At 41.2% G+C, this 14,949-nt stretch overlaps 1 protein-coding gene across 4 annotated transcripts in view; it reads right to left on the reverse strand.

Moving 5' to 3' along the window:
* The window catches only part of tnr (tenascin R (restrictin, janusin)), a 230,737-nt gene extending 215,992 nt beyond the window's left edge, over positions 1–14,745 (reverse strand). For 3 of the 4 annotated variants that reach the window (XM_080460231.1, XM_080460229.1, XM_080460228.1), the window contains exon 1: positions 14,475–14,741. The gene's annotated coding sequence lies outside the window, so the exon portion shown is untranslated. Of the gene's footprint in view, positions 1–14,474 lie in introns of all 4 variants that reach the window. The other variant, XM_080460230.1, reaches the window with a different exon arrangement.
* Positions 14,746–14,949: the final 204 nt, after the last annotated feature.

Below are 14,949 nucleotides of genomic sequence, written 5' to 3' on the forward strand. Positions count from 1 at the left end.
CTCATCACATTTACCCGCTCCGTCTGCGTTCAGTTTTTTTGTCCTTGAACATTTTTAAGCCACAACTGTGCCTAAACAACCTTCACACTAAGTAACTTGCTTTCATTCCTCCGCCTGATAATTAACCTTTAAAAGGCAAATTGAAGCACTTTACGGGACCCGGTACACTCGAGTGTGGCTGCGAAAAATTCACAATAAAGCGATGATCCATGACGGTGGACATAGGTTAAAGGGAAATATGAAAGTACAATGCTTCTCAAATTGTTCGGGTTTCGACGGCGCTTCCCTGCTCTGCCAAGTTAATTTACTCTGTGGCTTTGCTCAGCCTCATTCAAAAGTTTTTGATTTATTATTATCCGCAAAGAAGGAAGAGAGTCTTAGCTGGTGACCTATAAGTCATCGCGATCACTTCCACTTATCTTAAACGACACACCCCATCAGCAGCAACTTTTCCCACAATAAAGAGGCTTGCTGCAGCAACAAGTCAAAACATCATCCATCATCGGCAAGAAAAACCTTTTGTTTTTATGTACAGAGACTACATGAGAGAGATAATGTTCTTTACCACTACACTTTTTAGCCCTAATGATCACAAATGCAGATCCTTTAAACTACCAGTCCCAAACGTCTGTCTTTACACAGAAAATGTACTTTTTCTTATGAAACGCTGAATCCACATTACAACGGTTACAACCTTGGCACTGATTCAACTTAAGGCTTTTTCAATTTGAGACATTGAGTATATTAATTTTCCTATTGATTTTAATGTTTTGTTTTATTTCCTTTAACAGAAAAACAAATTGAACTGACACACTGCTTAATGGCGCCAGCTCGAGCAGCGAGGCTACAGTGGCCCAGCCACAGGACCTGGAAAGCAAAATTTGCTGACATCAAAAGTCAAACCACTTTTTGCTTTCTAGTATGCGTCTGTTATTTTGTGTACTCTGCCTGCCCACACAGATGAGAAGAAAAAACAGCAGTCAGACAGCCACCCACACAAAAGCATATATCTGCATCGCTAAACCCACCGAACTAGTTTCCTCTCCGGATCATCAGCCCTACCCTTCTTATCAGTACGTACTTGTCATTGATGCACTCTGAGATCATCAAATAAACCTCAAGCCTCGCTTCTGAAACCTCTGATCAGTTCACGCACGCACGCACATACACACACACACACGCACACGCACGCACACACACACACACAGCAATCTGTTTAGTTTTAAATTCTTGCACACCACATTAGGCTCGCACACAATCATAATCTGGGACACACATTCTCATGCCCTTCGATCGCTCTGTCAATTACACAGAGGAAGTCGGGGGGGAGAAAATGATGGGAGTCAACAATGCATGGAACATCGATGCATCCAAACACCACTGTCTGTTTAAGTGGAATTGACTTCTGCTCATTTCCCAAATTACGCATATCTGACTGGCCCACCGCTGCAGGGGCGACAGGAAGCACAGGGACACGGAGCGAGAGTCTCTCACACACACACACACACACACACACACACACACACACACACACACACACACACACACACACACACACACACACACCCTCTCTCCATTTCTCTGCAGGGAATCAATGGTGTCTGCTTAATTATTGGGTGAATTTAATCAGCGGCACAGCAGTACGCACTGCCTTGTGACCCAGTAGCTGTCAGGAAGTCATTTGGTTTCTAACAGTCAGTGTTTGAATACCACCACAATAATTAAGGGTACAAGAATTTAATTCTTCTGCAGGAATAAAGACAAAAGAAAAACTGTATGTGCATTGGGATGGTGGCTTTCCGCTTAAGTACTCCTCTTCCAATGCACACGGATTGTTTTAAGAAAATATGGTGCCAAAAATATCACAAATCCCCCTGACCTCGACACCAGTGTAATGATTAATAACGCATATTGTCTGGATTAGTGTCACAAAAGTGGGTGATTAACCGGCTGAGCCAGCAGAACTGAGTTCTTGTGTTATTATAAAGATAAAGAGTTGCGATCACTGGGCAATTCCTGCTACGTTACATATATTTCATACTTTCTGGGCCACTTTGCGGCTTCAAATTTATGCCGTATCAAACTTTGTAAAATCTATATAGCGGTTACATTTCATTGGCCTCACACAAGATTGGAAATAATGTTTATATCATATTGATGAATAAATAATGCAGCATTTTTTGCACAATGGCTAAAGCAGTAAAATCCTCCATGTGGAAGTGAAGAGTTGTGGCGTTATTATCATTATTATACATCATCATCTGCACTTTATCTACACCGTGGCCACAAGTGGCCAGCCCACTGCAGAGAGACGGACAGTTGCACACACCCACAAATGTAATGCTCAGGAAAGACACACACAAGGAGATCATGCAAAATCCCAAGAATAACCTGAACTTCAAATGAGGTCCTGCTAACCAACACACCACTGTGCAGCTCCGTTGTTGTTGTTGTTGTTGTTGTTGTTTCAATATATGGAGTGCATAAACTGTGAATTACTGTAAAATGACTACACTCTCTAATTCAACATGCAAGAAGACCGCAACTTACATAAGTTACAAACAATATGTCAAAGCAGCCAAGAAGAGAAAACACAGAGCGTCTCCTTCATCACACCTTTTATTCAGCCTCCAAAGCGCTCAGCAGACTCCAGTGGAGTGCACTGAGAAGCTTGGCTCTGTTTTCAAATGATGGTTTCATTTCTATGTTTTTATACAGGAGGAAAATGAACCAACCTGGAGAGACACAAATCTTTCTCGAAGCAGAAAGCCTCGAAGCGATATTACACTTGGAATCCATCTTGTGATCAACAATATCCTTGAAACCATTCCTATCAGTTTCATCTCTTATTTCAACACATAAAATAGGTATGGTTAGTCATCGCGGAACAAAACCTTATTTGTTTTCAGACAGAAGTTGAGAGGAGAAGATCGATTCACACTTAGGACTACAGGCATGAATCGTAAAGATGCAGCCTGGAGGCAATTAGCTGAGCTTAACATGAAATCTGGAACGCAAGGCTCCATTGAAGTCACCAGAATCCATCTCCTGGCACCTCTCATAAAACACCATAATGCACTTTCTCGCTCTTGTTTAACCTGCTTAACATTGCCTGCGTGCAATACTCTCTAGAAATACCAGAAGGCTCAGAGAATCAAGTTTAGTTTTAGAGATAGTGTATCAAAAAAAAATTTTTTTTAAAAAGAACTTGGGATTTTACCATTACAGTGAAAACCTATAAGCTCAGAGCATGGGCGCATGCACACTTACCAAAACATCTCAAAATATGACCAAAAAAGTTTTTTATTTCATCTCCACAGGGTTTGACAATAGCATGAAGAGGGTGAATCGATGCGCTAAACAGCTACAGCTCCCGTGAGTCAACATCAATGCAACGAAATTAAAGAAAATCCTTATCGACAAGTGTTTTATCACGTCTCATTTAAGTCAAACAATGAGAAGTGAAAGAAAAAAAAAAAAAGCATTTGCTGAGCTCTGTGCAGATACACAATGAACAAAATGTTTCGGCTGTCTGCATGAAGCCTCAATGTCACCAATCCCACAACAAAACACAGTTCATGTAGAACCACGCTGCATCAGAATAACGTGCAACGCTTTAACGGTTCCACAGCCCCGGGAGCGCCTTATTGGCTTTCAGATGGTAGCTCTGATGATTGCGGTGAAGTCCTACGAATGTAGGCTGAAAAAATGTCTCATCACTCTCTAAAGGGGTTGATATTGATTGGGGGTAGATCAATGAAAAGTCTGTAGAGTAAAGGTAATACCATCTGGGTTATTATCAGAATGAATTTCTTTTCTACAAGAGCTGTGAAGCTGTGTTGAATAATGTCATGAATTGTAGATTCTCCAGTGGAGAAAGTAAAAATCACTGATCTACAAGTACAGTTCAGTGGATGTAAAAGCCTCCTCGGCAGTCAGAGGCAAGGGTCAAACTTCTTTCACGGTTTAAAATCCATTAGAAACGCTTTGCAGCCGCAGTATTTGGGACATGCTGAGAGTAAAGTTACTTATTCTATCAACTCCGACTTGACAAAACTCTCAAAGATTATCAGATTTTTTTGTATCGATGAACATAAAAAGTATACGGGGACAAAATGTGAAATTAATTCAACTAATTGCGGCTCGAGTGGGAAATATTTCAGTAACTGAGCCACAGCAGAGGTGTAATTCATCTCAGTTGATTAGTTATTCATGCAGATTAGCTCTGTACTCTGTACAAAACTGGAAGATTAACTGCAAGTTCAAGTGTAAAAGTTAGAAATCTTGTGACTTTTTTAGGTGGTACATTGCATATTTGTATCATCTTCCATCATGATTTAGAGAGATTCTGAATGTGCCCCATGATAACCGACTTCTGTTGGATTTGGAAATAAAAGTTAACATTTCAGATCTAATATGACAACTCACAAGGTCCAATAGTTTTCCACAAATTACTGTTAAAATTAAAATTTGGCAAGATTATAAAAACGCTAATCCGGGGTCTAATTAGTTCAGTTAGCAACATACATCACTACCTGCATTAATATTGAAAATTACAGGCGTTCTGCATCATAACTATGCACAACACAAAGCTGCAATGTCAATCTCTATTATGTGAACGTACTTTCCCTCGTGTGGCCTTCAATCGGCTATGGATTCTCGGAAAAGCATGCTTCATGTTAGTTGTAATATAATTTTTTATCATATTGCGATGTATGGAATATTAATGATGATAAAAAATGTATTGAGATCACAGGGCTCCTTTGCAATCTTATTAAACAGAGGGAAGGTACATACTGAGCTTATTTTGTTGCACTATACCAACACAGATAATGATTAATATATCTGTTTTCCTCTGCTACCATTTTTACGCAAAACTGTAGCTCAGTTGTGCCAATTATTAGGTATACCTTGTGCAAACGAACCCATAACACCTCTGTTTTGCATATTAAGTGGAAAATCTAATCTGTTGCAATGCATATTCTATGGAACTATGCAAATGGGACAACTGGAGCAGTTATAATTGCTCAGCGTGTGCAAGGAATAAAAATGGCTTTTTGTATGAGCTAAGGACATATTAAGTTAATGACACCATTCTGCTAAATAGCAGACAGATGGAAAGTTCACAGAGACAAATAGCTGTCTTAGTTCTTAATCACATGTGCAATTAACTGGCGCATGAACGTGGTGTGATTGGTTTGTGGGAGCCATGTCGCAACCAAATGGGGATTTTCAGAAACATCAGTCTTTTTCCCTGAGAAAAGTGTGGCGAGAGAGAGATCCTGTTTTATGGCCCAAGTGAACCTGGGACACAGAGCTGCAATGCAGTTGTGGTGTCAACAGGGGTGGAAATGGGCCAGCACTGCTGAGATTATGGAAATCTACACAACGGGTCCTTTAGAAGTATTCAAAATACTTGATTCGTGCATGACATGCTCACCCGCAGGCTGTAACATAAGTATTCTTTTATTTTTTTTATATTCAAATTTCACCGTTATATTAGAACTTTAAAAATGAATTATATTTCATTATAATAAGAATTTTATCTAATAGATGTTGCTACATTACAAACAACTTAGTAAAATATGTTTTTAAACAAGTGTAAAATGAAGGTGTAAAAACCATTATAATCATGCAAACAGCTCCTATTAAGACCTCAATATGTTGCAAATGACAGATAATTATGTGAAAAATACAAATCTGTCATCATTCTGACAATAAAACTTCTTTTTTTGTCAAACTCGCACCATTCATTTTCTTACAAGAACACAGCTTTGAAATAAAACAACAACCACGCTTGCACCTGATTTTCAATTTGCTTAAGAAAACTTGATTTTGCTTGACAGGACTTGGATTTGTCTCAAATTGCTCTTGAGATTCAGAATTGGATTTCCTCCAGAAAATTAAAAAAAACAACAAACAAAAAAAACAGCTTTGGCTCCCAGACTTTCCACACCATGTTCTCCTTTTCTTTCCCCACGCTGACACGCTGAATGAAGCACTCCAAACATCAAAAAGACATCTTAACTCACCCCTGAGTTTGCCTCTCTCCAATACACTGAAAATAAAAGTGCCAGGTTTTCTACCCAGCTTTACTCTCGGAGACATTTTCATACATTTTCTTTTGAAGTGAGTTGACAATTCTTTGGTGCGGTTTGTCTTTTTTTAAAGCTGGCAGTTGGACGGGTTAATGAGGAGGAAAGGAGACAGCAAGCAACATGGACTGTCTCATTTATACTACATTTAGACAATTTCTACTTTTAGTGAATATCAAAAAATCAGTAATCGATAGCATGAACACATAATTTTATAGTTGCGTTATAAACATCAGCTGTGCAAAATTCTTTTTCCTTTTGATTACCAAATGTATTTCTCCAAAGTCAGAGCAAAATTTGCTCTGATATGCTTAAATGTCAAGTTTGAAGCTCACAACTGAGGCAACATCCTTGACTATACAGAGGCCTTTTGCAGAATTGTAATTCCTTTAACCTTTTGCTTCATCAACGAGGCTCTGCAATTAGAAACATCTTCCAAAAATGCAAATTGAACGTGGCACAGAACACAGAGAACCTGTACTTCAGGATAATTCATGTATTCAGGGCACATTTTAAGGGACTTTTCTCCACCGTCTCCCTTTGAGCGGTGCGACTTCCCGTCCTAAATAAAGGTTACTGGAAAAGAAGCACCTTTAAATAAGAATCAAGATGTAGTCGTGTAGCAGCTCGGACCGAGAAAGTTCAGAAATCAAACAACACTATCAAAAGTCTGCCTTTCAGCGCTGCGCGGCTGTTGTATAAACAGAGCCAGAGCATATTTACCCTTCAGCTAAAGGTGTCTCACGAGCCGATATGTTTGTATATCTGAACATCCTTCACAGGCAGCCTGGAGAGGTCTCACGTCTGAACTTTAAGCCTTTCACTTCCCAGCAGGGGAAGAAAAAGCAACTGGTAACAGAGGTCATCTGGAACGTTTCCTTTTCTGGCGCAATAAAGTGCTCCTACATGCTCACACACACACACACACACACACACACACACACACACACACACACACACACACACACACACACACACACACACACACACACACACACACACACACACACACACACACACACACACAGTACAGGTACACTCCAGTACCAGGGGACTTGCATCTTGCAGGAAGAAAGAAAAAAAGTATTATGGTTGAAGAAGAGGCTGAGAGAGATAGGAGACCTTTACAGACGCTATCTCGGAGCTCACGAGGAGGCTGGAGGAGGAGGAAAGTGATGGAGAATATTGAAGGAGGCTGCAGGAGGAGGAAGGGTGTGCAGAAAGAAAGTCGGTGACGGTGAGACAGAGAGAAAGACGGGCAGACGGAGGAAGAGGAACACTCAAATGATAAGTAGCAGTTCAAGTGGAAGAATTCCAGTTTGGATTCAAGCTCCTTGGCTAATGAGGATCATTAACGTGGCCTGCCCAGCTTCCTCTAAACGCTGGGGAGGACTGGAAGATGAGGATAAAAATAAAACCTCTCAAGCATATCCCCGCAAGATTCACAAGGCAGGCACTTGTAAAAAAGATATAGCACACACGCTGGCTGCTGCAAAAGGTACTTCACGATGCATCATCACATGTTATGGATGGTGGAAACAGCAGATGTAGCCAGCGAGGAGATTCGGCTGAACTCCGAACTCTCTGGGTGGTGTTTGAAGCTCGGTGGCAAAAGAGGCGATTCTCTACAATTTCACATGGTGGAAATAAAGACCGGAGGTGAATGTGTCTCTGCAGCGCTCACTCATATAATATAAATCAGAGGCTTATCGGTTCAATTATGTCGTCCCGTGTGGGAAATTTGCCTTACAGGTGTGGGATTGTAAAATGAAAGTAGAAGAGCGTCTCTTCTCTGTTACGGTGTAAAGCTCTTCTATCTTGTGCACATTATTTAAAGGGGGCAGTTCACTTTTCTCCCGAAGTTTCAGGATCCTATCGGCTTTCTCATTTCCTCTTGACTCAAGGTGTTCAGTGAACAGCAAGAAAAAAGAAAAAAGAAACCTCCCATGAGGTGAAAAAAGTCATTCAAATTAAGCATTTACGACCCTTTTTAACAGCACAATCAACCGAGTGGTTGAATTTGATATATTTAATGACCAACACTAGTAACTAATACTATTTTACATTTATTTCTCCTCCATGTCAGAATGATCTCTGAAACTAAACGATAGATTAATTAAATCACCTAAAAGCATCTCCATTTAATTAATCTATCGAGGTGATTGCTTTTATCATTAGAATAGAGTTTGAACCTGCTTTATTTTACAAAAGGACAACAAAAGAGTTTAGAAATATCCCTTATATGTTGTCCTGAATATAGCAGAGAGGCGCTTTCTTGGACATCCTGCCATCGATTTCTGTTTTTCCCCCCACGCTCAGCACTGTCACCGTACACCACTCAGGAGCTGCATATGTGAAATTTACAACATCTCGCTGGATCAGGCGTTCCCAACCAGCAAATACTGCAAACTTGCTCTTCCACAGTCGTTTTAAGGGGGAGATGGACACACACACACACACACACACACGCACGCACACACACACACACACGCACGCACGCACGCACACGCACGCACGCACGCACGCACGCACGCACGCACGCACGCACGCACACACACACACACACACACACACACACACACACACACACACACACACACACACACAGAGCAGTCGAGAGACAAGTGTTTTGATACGATCAACATAATTGGCACATTCATTCGTTCTCTGTTAATAAAGTGCTTTGTGGCTGAGAGATCAACAGTGAAGAGATGCGATGCTCGCTGCTGGTATTGTTTCCACTGTTTACTTAGGCGGACTTCATTTAAACACAGGAAGGAAAAAAAAAAATACAAACGTTACAATACAAAAGAGCCTAAAACTGTTTACTTTTTGTCTTTTTTTTTTTTTTTTAAACCGTTCAATTTCAGAAATTGTACACTGAAGGCAAAATGAAAGACGGCGCGTACAGTGGTTTAAAACCCCAGCCAAAAAAAGACAACTGCAAAAAATCTTGAACATTTTCAGTCATCATCATTATGGTAACTACCCTCGATTTCAGAGAGCTCCGTGAAAACAGCACACCACTCCTGCCTCCATGAGCGCTTTTTATTTTGATTAGCCATGAGGGTACGCCAGTCAAACAGCGGCGGAGCACACACACACACACACACACACACACACACACACACACACACACACACACACACACACACACACACACACACACACACACACACACACACACACACACACACACACACACACACACACACACACACACACACACACACACACACGACACCCGGGATCTTTATCTGTCAGATACTGTGAGCGTGACAGCCAGTTTGAAAGCGCACGTTTTATCTGGCTGACAAATGAAGACACTGAGGAGGATATTACAGTTCTTCTTAGAGGTCAGCTGCAGCTTTGGCCATTGCAAATTTTTCATTTAAGCTTTGGGGACACACAATCAGTGATGGGTAGGCGATGCAGCGCTAAAGTACTGTCATTATGCGCCTCAATATCTCTTCGATATGACTACTTACGGATATCTACTTTAAATTTCTCCAACTTGTGTTCGAGCCTATTTCTCCTCATATTTAGTGTTTTCTACAGTCTGTATTTATTTTTTTTGCACAATTACAGGCAACACTTAATCACGTCTGAACACTACCACAATGTGTCCACTAAACAGTTCCTGAATGCGTGAGGCATCAACATGTGAAAGACATCCAGATTTTTTTTTGCCATGAACCAGACTATTAAACTCAGTAAAGGCTTTTGTCTTGACTGTCACTATTACACTAAACTACTGTCTACTGGAGGAGGAGCGCCTCATTAACGCCGAGCTATCGCAGTGCAGTTTCTGTAGTGCAGGAGCAGCCTTGAATAAACAGCAGCTTCCCTTTGTGAGCGCTTTATGCCTGGACGTTTATCCCAGCTCTTTTGTTACGTGTTGCTCTCAGACCATGAATCCACTTTTATTTAAGAAGCTCTTAACTCTAGATTACGGAGCATCTTTCTCCAGCTTGTGTGGAACTTCGGCTGAAGTGAACGTCGTCTCGCCCACCCTGTGGTGACAGGTCAGCGTCACAGCAACGCCACAATCATACATGTACACATGTCGGATACATGTGCACTTTCCCAAGTATTTACAGTGACTTGCAAGTGCCTCCCCACCTTTCCAAAGAAGTACCTAAAAACAATCACTACTTCTGATCGAAATATGAACCTTCATGTAAAACCGAACAACGTCTCCACTCACAATAATTCCTGTGCATGACAACAGAGGTCAAAACTCCAAAGTACATGTGCCTGCGCCGCAGCAGGAATCCCTGAAACAAATTCACTTGTGTGACGAATGGAAGTCTTTAAATCACAAATGACAGATGAACAAATGGTGAAGGATTTCAGGCCTCTGCTCCACAGTTTCTTTTCTGCTACTTTTTAAATCCGCGGGGTACCTGATGGATGATGTGGTCAATAACGAGAGCTGGACATGTCCACGTTTCACTGTCCCCCTAACGAGAAGTAATGACGGTAGCTTAGCTAACACAATTAACACCGGCGCAGAGGAAAATAAAATTCCCCCAGAATGAAGTATTATGTAAATTATTAATTACCACACAGACGATTGCAATCTTGTTCAGCTGCCCACTGGCACTCAAATAAATGTGACTCATTTGGAGACACAGAAAAGGAGAAAGCTGTAGAGATAATCTTGACACAGAGGGACTGCGAGAGAAAATTTTAACAAATGCCACCTGTTCCTTAAGCAATTTATAGAAACAATTTGCATTTTAGTGATTTAAAACACTAAACACGGCGTCTTTTCCAAACTGACTTTAAACAAGTGCAAAACAGTAAATCGGAAACGGTGCAATTCGCTGGAGTTTAAAAACATGCCGCTCATGTTTCATAGGTTCAGCACACTAAAGCACCTTTTTATGTCAAATATTCCAGATCAAGGTTAAATCAAGGATCACCAATATTCTACTTCTATCACAATTCATCTTAATGCTCGTTTACTTAACGAGAGCACCATTCCTGGATTGCCTTTGGGTGAACTGAATAGATAGTAGCATGACGTTTTGCTCTCATATTTATTTTTTTTAACACAAGCGTCGTTTTCTTCATCAGCAGTCATAAAAATAATGCAATCGTCTACGCAGGATGTATGACTGCAATGCATTTGTTCTACTTGAGACAATGTTGCTACTGTTCTGTTTTCATATTCATTTGCAGAAATAAAACAAAATCTTCAATACAAGAATTCACTACACGTTTGTTCTTCATTTAATCGTGGCTGCATGTTTTACAAGACGCTCTCATGTTAACTCCTTGTGCTTCTCAGTCTGTGTGTGTGTGTGTGTGTGTGTGTGTGTGTGTGTGTGTGTGTGTGTGTGTGTGTGTGTGTGTGTGTGTGTGTGTGTGTGTGTGTGTGTGTGTGTGTGTGTGTGTGTGTGTGTGTGTGTGTGTGTGTGACGATGAGGGCCAGGGTGAGTGATGATGGGATAAACGTAAAGACGGACTGAAAGACACAGCAGGTCCGGTCCAGCCAGCTGGAGAACGAAGGAAACAGAGGAGAGGAGGAGAGGGATGGGCAGAGTGAGGGAAAGCGATTCTTCTTTCTTTTTTAAGATTTGGTGTATCAGCTTAATGACACCGGACCCGCATGGGAGAGAAGGGAAGCCGAGCTCTGAGCGAGAAATGATGAATCCAGAGACCGATAACCTCAAGCCTCCCGACTCGCAGCCTACACACAGTCATGAAAAAGGAAAAAAAATTTAACTGTTCAGCTTCTGTGTTGACAAGAAACCTGTTCGCTTCTCATTTTCATTGCATCTTTTTTTTCTTGTTGCCCCCCCATCAGTCTTTCGCTCCCCTGTCAGCCAGAGCTCTGCATTCATCACCGGCACTTTCAACATTGAGTCAATGCATAACTGAAATGAATCCCCCCCACCCCACCCCAGATGTGTTTTCCCGTTGTGACCACGGACAATACACTCTGTGGACTTTGACAAATTAAACCAACTCGATATATGGCGATAACCTTCGCAGGATAACATGGAGGGAAAGAGGGGAGCAGGTAGATCGTAGGGGGATGTGGGAAGGGAAACACAAACTAGAAGAAGCACGAGCACACATACAGACGGACGATGGGACATGCCGAAGCAGGGCATGGTATTTTCCAAACCAGAGGACACAGAGCAGCGGTGCACGTATACATTTCTAAATGTCACCATGTTTCTTAATAACTCAGTAAAGCTGAGTTATCTGAACTGCAAAGACAGTTAATTAGCCTCAGAAAGCGGGAGTCTGCTACCCTTTTTTTTAATAACCGTCACAAAGGCCTGAGGACCATGGGCACTTGACAGATGACAGCAGCCACAGCAGGAAAATGTGAATTTATTATTTTTCCATGGCTATGTTAATAGTTGAAAAAAATCTTGTTCTCCACGGACAAAGCTGTGCAAATCTAAGACTGTGTTCACACTTGTAGTGTGACTTTCTTTGTCCAGATTCCAGTAAAATAACATTTCACTTGAATTGAATTAACACGGCTAATTTGCACACTGAGCTGCAAAGAAGTTGCAAATTGGCTGAACGTTGGATGTTTTCATGGCACAACTTTTCAAACTTTTTAAAATAATACTGTGTGTTGGGTTGAGTACATATTTATTAAGGGCTTTGTTTTAGCCATAACACCAATGAGAAAATCATGCAGGAAAATGTTGGCTCCTTTACGACTCACATGCAGCATTCGGTCAGTTTCATCGGTTCAAATCACCAAAATATTTATGGATATTTTATCTTTAACCCCGTTTTTAAGCAAGTGACCATTTCCACATGCGTTTACATTTCATCCAAACTAAGAGTAACGCCATTTTTAACAGTCACAAATTACATGAAATAACTCTGTTTGAGATAATCGCTGTTTTTTTAAATGATTTGTAGAATTAGTTAAGATGACGACAAAGTTTTGTCACATAAACATAATGCGTTTAATTACATAGACTTTACCATGGATATTTTTTTTTCACGTGCAGTCTTTTCCAAACAATAATGAACATTATAGACAGTAATAGTCATGTACAGGTTGGAGTTTGAAGTGGAATATTTGTCATTTTGGTTTTTACATTTGTTTTTATGGCTCACAAACGCAAAGAAAGTCAAATAAAATCCATGGTATTGTGGTTGGTTAAACAACATGAAATTAAATAACATGTAAAAGGTGGTATCTGTCATTTTAATATCACTGCTAATGACAGAAAGAATAAAACATATTAAAATCTTAGTTGATTTTTTTCATGTCGAAAACATGGAGGAGTTTAAAAAAAACAACTTGTGTTTTTGACCAAATTTCTAATCCTTAATGTGTATTCTTGAGATGGGACATTTCAAACTAAATTCTGCATAAAGGAATTCAGTTTTAAACAACAGGTATCCTATCAGGAGTTTCTCTCTATATATATATTTAATAACACCAGGTTTCCAGTAAAAGACCCATCAAAAGTTACACGAAAAGCACTGAAACTACATAAAAATCTACTTTTTGCATTTATCTGCGTGCTCGGTGGGCTCCAATGTTCCTATAGCAGCGCTCGCACGTTCGCAAATGGACGGCACTAATGAAGCAATCACACCAGGTTATGATTTCATTGGATTTAAGAGTCCGGTCATATTTTTCCTCCATATACAACCGGAGTCAAACGGGGTTTGAGTCATTGTTTCAAGCCCATTCTCTGCATCTCCTTTGAGACTCCGAAGTCAAGAAGCATCTCATTCCGGAAAAACACAATAGAATGTCTATTACAAGAACAAACTGGTGGCTTCAAACAAATGCCCCTTTCATGACAGCTGTTACAAACTGGCAAGCAGTGCCATCAACTCCTCTCAATTAATATCCTCTGAGCAAGCTTTTCTAATGACTCTATAGAAGTTGCTCAAAGTGTCTGAAATTCAGCTGCGTTTCACATGTTGAAAACAAATGGCTTCTGCGCAGCAGTTTAACCAAACACACAGACACATACACACATATATATATATAAAAACCCACAAACCGGCAAGTGGGAATCGTTAAGCAACTATTGTTGTGCTCCTCTCTGCTCAGCATGATAACGGCTTGATTGATACTGAGGTTCTCCAGTTAATCACCTGGCTGGATGACTCCAAAGCACATTGTCTGGCAAATGATGCACAACTACAGCAGGTACAAACAGGACACACACACACACACACACACACACACACACACACACACACACACACACACACGCAGCAGAAAACAGAAAAGAAAAAACAAATGCAAATAAATGGACAAGTGTACATTATAAGTTAAGATATCAGACACATGCATGCACTTGTCACAAGCAGAAGGCACCTGCCTGACATCGGTCCCCGACCCTGCACGCACACACACTCAAGTTAACTCACCTGCTCTGAGTGACCAACTGAAGAGATTTTGGATTGGTCCGAGATAATCTTCGCTCTCTTTTGTCAAGAGGTACTCTCTCGCGCTGTCTTTCTCTCTCTCTCTCTCTCTCTCCCTCTCTGTAGGTAGCACACGGGCGTCCTACGGGACGCTCACACTTCCTGCGTGGCTTGGCGTAAGCGAATCGATCTCTTGGCCAAGTGGTCCAGCTGCCTCCACGACACTCAGATGTGCTCCCTCTCCTCTCCAGCGCTCACTCTGCCTCACACAGCTGCAGAAGGGAATATAAGGATGGGCAACGTGGTAGTGCTCCTCTCTCTCTCTCTCCCTCTCTCTCCCTCTCTCTCTCTCTCCCCCTCCCTCTCTCTCTCTCTCGCTCTGTCTCTTACTGGCAGTTGCTGCGATGCACACTCCCCCTATCTCCTCACTCTGTCACTCTTTCTTGCCAAGCAGAACTGCATGCTATCTCACCATCTC

This window comes from Lipophrys pholis (assembly GCF_963383615.2).
Source record: "Lipophrys pholis genome assembly, chromosome: 1".
Lineage (NCBI taxonomy): Eukaryota > Metazoa > Chordata > Actinopteri > Blenniiformes > Blenniidae > Lipophrys > Lipophrys pholis.